The sequence below is a fragment of the Apium graveolens genome, chromosome 4 (assembly GCF_009905375.1).
Source record: "Apium graveolens cultivar Ventura chromosome 4, ASM990537v1, whole genome shotgun sequence".
Classification (NCBI taxonomy): domain Eukaryota; kingdom Viridiplantae; phylum Streptophyta; class Magnoliopsida; order Apiales; family Apiaceae; genus Apium; species Apium graveolens.
The window spans coordinates 150,603,131-150,612,481 of NC_133650.1; the positions used below are offsets into that span (position 1 = coordinate 150,603,131).

General features: G+C 40.3%; 1 non-coding gene across 1 annotated transcript; it reads right to left on the bottom strand.

Moving 5' to 3' along the window:
• Positions 1-1,112: 1,112 nt before the first annotated feature.
• Positions 1,113-1,219, bottom strand: LOC141723166 (small nucleolar RNA R71). The gene has a single exon (XR_012576155.1). It is a non-coding gene; the product is annotated as a small nucleolar RNA R71 (small nucleolar RNA).
• Between the last annotated feature and the right edge of the window lie 8,132 nt (positions 1,220-9,351).

Consider the following 9,351-nt stretch of genomic DNA (forward strand, 5'->3'; position numbering starts at 1 on the left):
GACATATAGGGTCTCAATATAATTGGTGCATATTCAGCTTCTATCTCTTTTGTGGATGTGTGGTAGAATGGTACTCGTGCAACGAAAGTTGGCGTTTATCAGTTTCGTGTTATCTGATTAGTGTCATCACCATTGCATGCTATGGTTAAGAATATTAAGGCTATTGAATAAAGTATTTAATAAAGTTAGAATCCCATGTTTGTCATATATATCAATTCAGTCAATCTTATTCTCGTAGTTATAATTGTTAGCGTAATTCTTAGTTATAAACAATCTCAAGTTGTTATCGTCTTAGCATTGGATAATAACCATACATTATTGCTTAGGTGCATAAATTAGATAGTTAACCAATACAGTCTCTGTGGGAATGAACTAGAAAAAATTCTATACTACTTGCGAACTCGTATACTTGCGTGTATTATTAGCGCGTGTTTAGCGACTAGCTAGTTTTTGGCGCCGCTGCCGGGGACTTTAGTGTTAATTTATAGTTTATGTGCTTTCCATCAGTGGTCGTTAAAGTTCATTGACTCGGATATTGTTACTTATTTATTCCTTGTCTGGTTTCAGGTACTCTAGCGAGGGTGTATGCATACGCGTTCGCGTACTCGGAAGAGAACACTGGATAAAGCCGAGGAAGAACTTGTGGTAGTTCGTAGGGAAGTTTTTGAGGATAAAGAGAAGTTAGAGGAAGAAGAGAAAGTTCAAGAGCTAATTGTAGTAGCTATGGGTGATCAAGCAAAAAATCCGAAGGCTTTGATGGACTATTCTAAGCCTAAGATAATGACATTTAGTCTAGCATCATCAGACCAGCCATCAGGGCTAACACTTTTGAGATCAAGTCAAGCACGATCCTGATGATACAGAACTCAGTTCAGTTTGGGGGTTCTCCAACTGAAGACCCCAACATGCACATCAGGGATTTCATCGGGATCTGCGACACTTTCAAATTCAATGATGTGACTGAAGATGCTATCAAGCTTCGTCTTTTCCCATTCTCTCTGAGGGACAAAGCTAAGTACTGGTTACACTCTCTACCAGCAGGGTCTATCACAACTTGGGAAGATCTTGCTCAAAAGTTTCTCACTAAATTCTTCCCCATGGCGAATACTGCTGCAATCAGGAATGCTCTTACCCAGTTCGTGCAGCAAACTGGAGAATCTCTGTGTGAGGCTTGGGATCGATATAAGGAGATGCTAAGGAAGTTCCCACACCATGGCATGCCTAATTGGATGATTATTAATTGTTTCTACAATGGATTGGGTCCTACTTCTAGACCCATGCTTGATGCAGCATCAGGAGGAGCCTTGTGGGCTAAGAGCTATGATGAAGCTTATGAACTTATTAAACTGATGGCTGCTAATGAGTACTAGAACCCTTCCCAGAAACTGACTCAAGGGAAAGCTGCAGGAATTCTGGAGTTGGACGCAGCAACTGCTATCGCTGCCCAACTTAAAGGCTTTGACAATGAAGGTGGACACTTTGGCTAATTATGGAGTTAATCAAATCACTAGTGTATGTGAGCTTTGTGTTAGTACCCATGAGACTGATTAGTGTGCAATTTCTAGTGAATCAGCTCAGTTCGTGAGCAACTTCCAACGATCGCAGTAACCTGTGACAGCCACCTATCATCCTAACAACCGCAATCATCCTAATTTCAATTGGAGCAACGCTCAGAATGCGGTTCAGCAGCCTTATCAGCAGTATCCACCTAAGTAGTACAACCCCCCTGGTTTTCAGCAACCGTAGTATGCACCAAGACTACAGCTCCAGCAGCAACAAGCTAATGAAAAATCTGAATTAGAGGAGTTGAAGCTTATGTGCAAGAGTCAAGCTACTTCTATCAAGACCTTGGAAAATCAAATTGGGCAAATTGCCAATGCCTTGCTAAATCATCAACCTGGTACATTGCCTAGTGACACTAAAGTTCCAGGAAAGATGGAAGCTAAGGAGTAGGTAAAGGCAATCACTTTGAGGTCTAGGAAGGTTGTGAATCCCGAACAAACTCAAGAGTTGACCGAAGAAGCTGGGGCTGAGAAAGAAGCAAAGCAGCAGGATGAAGAAGTGGAACCAAGAAGACTATTGTTGAGCAGACTCCGCCTAAGGTTAATATAGAGGAGAAATAGATCTATCCTCCATCATCTTTTCCTAAGCATCTACAGAAGAAAAAGTTGGACAAACAATTTGAGAAGTTTCTAGAGGTGTTCAAGAAACTTCATATCAACATACCTTTCGCTGAGGCTCTCGAGCAGATGTCTAGTTATGCAAAGTTTATGAAAGGCATTCTATCTCGGAAGGTGAAGTTAGTTGATTTAGAGACTGTCGCTCTCACGGAGGATTGCAGTGCTGTGCTGCAACATAAGTTACCTATTCCATGTACTATTGGAAAAAAAGTGTCTTTTGACAGATGCTTATGTGACTTGGGGGCTAGCATCAATCTGATGCATTTGTCAATCTTCAAGCAGTTGGACTTATCTGATCCCAAACCGACGTATATGACCTTGTAGTTGGCCGACCATTCTATTACATATCCATGAGGTATAGTGGAGGATGTTTTGGTCAAGGTTGATAAACTCATCTTCCCTGCTGATTTTGTAATTCTTGACTTTGAGGAGGATAAGAAGATTCCCATAATCTTGGGAAGACCTTTCTTGGCAACTGGCCGAACCTGGATAGATGTGCAGAAGGGTGAGCCTACAATGCGAGTACTGGATCAAGATGTGACTTTTAATATGTTCAAATCTATGAAATTTCCTAATGATAATGAGGAGTGCTTAAAAGTGGAGTTGGTCGATTCAGTGGTCACATTGGAACTTGATCAATTGCTAAAGTCTGATGTCTTAGAAAAAGCCGTATTGGGGAATTCAGATAGTGAAGATGACGAAGGTGAAGAGCAATTGTAGTATTTGAATGCTTTACCTTAGAAGAGGAAGATTGATATGCCTTTTGAATCTCTTGGAATCGAAGAATTGAACAAAGCTTCTAAACGCCTCAAACCTTCTATTGAGGAAGCTCAATCTCTTGAGCTTAAGCCTTTACCTGAGCATTTGAGGTATGCGTTTTTAGGTGATCCATCTACTCTACCTATTATTATTGCATCTGACCTTTCAGGTAGTGATGAGGAAAAGCTATTGAGGATTCTGAGAGAGTTCAAATCGGCAATTGGATGGACTATAGAGGATATCAAGGGGATCAGCCCTTCTTACTGTATCCATAAAATTCTGCTAGAGGAAGGTAGCAAGCCTACAGTCGAGCAACAAAGAAGATTTTATCCTATCATGAAGGAAGTAGTGAAGAAGGAAATTCTGAAGTGGCTAGATACATGGATGATCTATCCTATCTCTGAAAGTTTATGGGTAAGCCCAGTTCAATGTGTGCCAAAGAAAGGTGGAATTACTGTGGTAGTAAATAAGAAGAATGAGCTTATTCCTACACGGACAGTCACGGGGTGGAGAGTCTGCATGGACTATCAAAAGCTGAACAAAGCCACTAGGAAGGACCATTTTTTATTGCCCTTCATTGATCAGATGCTTGACAGGTTGGCCGGGCATGAGTATTACTGTCTTCTGGATTGCTATTCGGGTTACCATCAGATTTGTATCGCTCCAGAAGATCAGGAGAAGACTACCTTCACTTGTCCATTTGGTACTTTTGCCTTCAGACGAGTTTCTTTTGGTCTATGTGGTGCATCAGCCACATTTCAGAGATGTATGATGTCCATCTTTTCTGACATGATTGGCCAGAATGTGGAGGTATTCATAGACGACTTCTCAGTCTTTGGCGATTCTTTTGATGAATGCTTGCAGAATCTGGGACACATTCTCAAGAGGTGTGTTGATACCAATCTAGTTCTTAGTTGGGAGAAATGTCATTTTATGGTGCGTCAAGGCATTATTCTCGGGCACAAGGTTTCCAATAAAGGTCTAGAGATGGATAAGGCCAATGTGGGGTCATTGAGAATCTTCCTCCACCTATTTCTGTCAAGGGAATTCACAGTTTTCTTAGTCATGTGGGTTTCTACAGGCGTTTCATCAAGGATTTTTGGAAAATTTCAAAGCTTTTGTGCAGTCTGTTAGAGAAAGATGTTCCTTTTAAATTCAATGAAGAGTGCCTTGCAGCTTTTGAGATATTGAAGAAGAGTTTAATCATGGCACCTGTCATATCTGATTGGAATGAGCATTTTGAGATGATGTGTGATGCAAGTGACTATGCAGTTGGAGCAGTTCTTGGGCAGAAAAAGAATAATATATTTCATGCAGTCTACTACACTAGTAAGACTCTAAATGGTGCTCAACTAAATTACACTACTACGGAGAAAGAACTTTTGGCTATTGTCTACGGTTTTGAGAAATTTCGATCTTATCTACTTGGGACTAGGGTGACAGTTTTCACTGATCTTGCCGCCATTTGATATCTCGTCTCAAAGAAGGACTCAAAGCCTAGATTGATTCGATGGGTTCTTTTGCTCCAAGAATTTGAACTAGAGATCAAGGACAGAAAATGAACTGAAAATCAAGTTGCTGATCATTTCTCGCGTTTAGAGAATCCTAATACGACTTCATTGGATAAGACATTGATAAATGAGTCTTTTCCTGACGAGCAGCTGTTTGGAGTGCAGGAAGAAGAGCCATGGTTTGCAGACATTGTAAACTACCTTATGAGTAATATCATGCCTCCTGACTTATCTTATGCTCAAAGGAAGAAGTTTCTTCATGAGATGAAGTAGTATATATGGGATGAGCCGTTTCTTTTTCGCCAAGGAGCTGACCAAATCATCAGGAGATGTAAATCTTCCAGCGAAACGGGGGGGGGGGGGGATCTTGCGATATTACCACTCAACAGCTTATGGAGGACATTATTGTGGAGAAAGACAGCAGCTCGTGTTCTTCAAGCAGGTTTCTTTTGGCCAACTTTGTTTAAAGATGCTCATCAGTTCATTTTGAAATATGATCGATGTCAACATGTGGGTAATATGTCTAAAGAGGATGAGATGCCTCTTAATGTACTTCTCGAGGTTGAGGTCTTCGATGTTTGGGGAATTGACTTTATGGGGCCATTTGTCTCGTCTTGTAACAATCAATATATCTTTTTGGCAGTTGATTATGTGTCGAAATGGGTTGAAGTTAAGGCGTTGCCAAAAAATGATGCGAAAGTGGTGCTTAATTTTCTTTACAAACAAATATTCACAAGGTTTGGAACTCCAAGAGTCATAATCAGTGATAAGGGGTCGCATTTTTACAATCGCAAGTTCACTGCAATGATGAAAAGGTATATTGTGAATCATCGCATTGCTACGGCTTATCATCCTCAGACAAATGGTTAAGCTGAGGTATCTAACAAAAAGATCAAGCGCATTTGGAGAATGTGGTATGTCCATCAAGGAAGGATTGGTCTTTGAAGCTTGATGAAGCTGTTTGGGCATATAGAACAGCATATAAGACTCCATTGGGAATGTCACCGTTTCAGTTGGTGTATGGTAACAGGTGTCATTTACCTGTGGAGCTCGAGCATAAAGCATATTGGGCTTTGAAGAAATTGAATCTGGACTTGGATGCAGCCGCAAAGAAGAAGATGCTTCAGTTAAATGAACTTGACGAGTTTCGACTTCAAGCTTATGAGAACAACAAGATGTATATGGAGAAAGTCAAGAGGTGGCACGATCGGGGTCTAGTGCTCAATAAATTTGTTCCAGGGCAACAAGTTCTTTTATTCAACTCTCGTCTTCGTCTTTTTCCTGGAAAGTTAAAGTTAAGATGGTCAGGGCCCTTCATAATCAAAACTGTGTTTCATGGAGCGGTGGAAATTTTTGAGAATGATCCGGGCCAAACATTCAAGGTAAATGGTCAATGGTTGAAGCATTATTATGGTGACACGGCAAACCGTGAAGTGGTTAGTGTCGTTTTATTGTCCGCTTGATCTCAAGATTCTACGTTGAGCTAGCGACATAAAAGAAGCGCTTCTTGGGAGGTAACCCAAGTTGTTGTACATTAGTAAGTAGAGGAAGCAAGAAGAAAAGAGAAAATCACAAAACAAAATAAAAAAATGGAAAAATTCAGGTCTGACTACAGAAGCCTGGCGCGCCCGCGTTGTCCCAGTGCGCGGCCGTGCCATTTACACAGAAACACCGAGTGCCCGCGCTGTTACAACATGCAGCCGCGCCGGTTTGGCAGAAGTAGCGCGCGCCCATGCCCTGTCCCGACTCTGGAAAAAAATAAAAGGCAGTTTAAGGGGGAAAACGGGAATTTTTTTCCAAAATCAATTTCCAACCGAATTTTACTCCCCCACATCCCATAATTCCCTCTCCAAATCAAACCCATTACTCCCATTATTCCCATAATTAAATCCCACTTCTATTCTATATATAATTCTCTTTTCACCACCTATATATACATACACCCCATACCCAAACTTCTTCACTAATTCACAAACTCTCAAACACAAATTCTCTCTCAAACACAACTTTTATTCTCTCTAATCAATTTCCATGGCACCCAAGAGACAAAGAACTCAAGTCGATAGTAGCACCACCGATTCTTCAACTTCAAGTGGTGTGAGGCCCAGGTTTTCTACTCCCGAGGCTGAGTAGTACACGAGGCTTCTCGCGAAGCCTATTGCTAAGGAGAGAAGTTTCCTTCCATCAGGGAAGGATGGTCAACTGTTGGAGATGATTCAGGAGATGGGTTAGGTTTCTTTTTATGAAGAACCCGATGCTGTGGAGTGTTGTGCGAGAGTTTTATGCTAATGCAAGGGCGGAGAAGAATGGTTTTACAGTGGTTAGGGGTATGAAGGTGGAGTATAGTGTTGGAGCGATAAGGAGGGTAATTAATTAGCCTTCGAAAAAAACCGGTCAAGCTATTTGGAATAATAAGACTCCGGAGGACTTTGAATTGGATTTGATTGTTGCTACTTTATGTGTGCCTAAGACTCAGTGGAAATTCAAAAAGGGCACAACTGATTATGCCACATTCCATGCTTCTTGTATAAATAGATTTGCCCGTGCTTGGAATGCCTTTATTTGTGCTAATATTCTGCCATCGTCTCATATGCATGAGGTGACGGTAGAGCGAGCACATTTTTTATATGGTATTCTGGAGGGTGATTATGTGGACATTAGTAGGATTATTCACCATGGTATTCTGCGATTTTTGAGAGGGAGCACTACAGGTTCTATACCTTACGCATCCATAGTGACGAGGTTGTGTGTGGCAGCTCGTGTCCGTTGGGTCACACATGAACAACTTCAGCTTCCTAGTGCTGCCATTGATAGCTCGATTATATTGAACATGGTGGAGAGGTATGGGGGTAAGCCCGATCCTAAGGGGTTGGGTTATTCATTTGATATGCTTCCAGGAAAGAGGCCCTATGATCAGTATTATGCTGGTGGTTCCAAATTTGCCCATGAAGCAGGTTGGAGAGCTCAATTGGGTGAGGAGATATAGTCATCATAGTTGAAGGAATCATCGAAGAAGAGTCAACGCAGTATAGGCGTCTTGCGAGGAGGATGGATGTGATGCACAACATCCATAGTCGTTTTGCACACGATCTCACCTAGGCACTTGGGACTGTATTTAGAGCCACCGGAGTTGTCATTTAGTGGCCATTTCTTGGTGAGGATTCTGTGTATCCGCCTCTTGACACACCTGACACTCCACCCCTTGAGGGTGAGGATTCTGATTCAGAGTAGGTATGCATGATTCCTTACTATTACCTTCATTGAGGACAGTGAATATTTTAAGTTTGGGGGTAGTAGTTGAAGGAATATGTTTGTATGAGTCTCATATAGTTGCATGTTCATGATAGTTTAGTTCATATAGTTCGCATATTTTTCCATGTAGTTTTTTTTATTTTGGTAGTTTTATGATATCTTGGTCATGTAGTTTCATGCATTTGCATTATAACATGATCCCGTAGATAATTTTTCCGATTGACTTACGATAATGATGCTAGTGTAGTGATGACGTATTTAGTGATAATTGAGTCTTATTGGATTGATTTGCATGCTAGAGACACTTGTATTTCACTAAGTCTTATAGGTTGCTAGAGTGCTAGATCATGATCATGGTTTATTTGATTTATCGAGGTTTAATCGCTTGTTTATATTTAGAATTTAGGGGATTCTCTTAATAATAAAAGACATGGATATTTAAAAATTGCAGAAATTGGATTTCATTGCTAGTTGTGTGGCTACGTGTCAAATGGCTAGTAGCCGGCTCATATTTTAATGAGTAGTCTAGGGAAAAATGAGATGGAGCGAAACACACTCATTCAAAAATTGTGAAAAAAAGAAAAACAAAAAACAAAAAAAAATGAAAAGAAAAAAAAAAGAATAAATGTTATTTATAATTGATCACGAGTGGGCTCTTTAGTACTCAAGTTATTAAGTTCTTAGGGAACTTTGTGCCTAGTGACCTAAGGCTTTTATGGTCTACAATCCGCTAACCTAACGCTCACTACATGGGTGCTATTGTATAAGTCTTTTGTGGACCTCACTAATTGCACGTTCAAATAAGCATATTTTTGTTGTTTTGTTGTGAATAAAAGCATAAATCCGTATAAACTCCAATATAAGAATTGAAGTGTTATAAGTTATTGTGAGTCTATCTTTTTATTTTTATTTATAACCTTGTGATTGCCTTGATGAGTAGTGAGTCATGATTATTGATCTAGTTGTGATAGTATATCTGTAAGCATCTTCACACACGCACGTCTCTGGTTTGTAAGTTGATTTGTATAATTTGATTGATCTTCATGTGAGTAACTACATTTATTGATATGTTGCTTGTTGTGCTGGTTGAGTTATTCTATTGGGGATCGTTGCATTCATATATTTACATTCATGCATTTTTTTTTCTTGTTCTTTGAGTCTGTTTATGCTTGAGGACAAGCATCGATTCAAGTTTGGGGGTATGTTGAGTGACATTTATGACACTTTATTATGCTCTAATAAGCTTTGAATTGATGTATTTATACTCAAGTTATTATGTGTTTTAATGTGTTTTCTAGTATTTTTTGCATTTCAGGCACTATTCAGGTAATCAGGTGAATTAGCATTGTTTTTGTGCTAATTTGGTGTCCAGGTGGTGTTGGAATAAAAACTCGTGGAAAGCTGGCTCGAAGCAGCAAGATTTAAGAAGAAATCTGAGATTTCCCAGAAGGACGGCGCGCCCGCGCTGTGATAGCGCGCGGCCGCGCCGAGGCCGAATTTCAGAATCCTGTTTCTACTACAATTCTAAAAGGGAAGGCTTCCAGATTGTTGAGGGCTGCTATATATATTTATATTAGATTGTTTTTAATAGATATCAAGTCAGAGACGGACCAGAGCGCAAGGAGAAGACGGCAAGAGACTTTTAACAC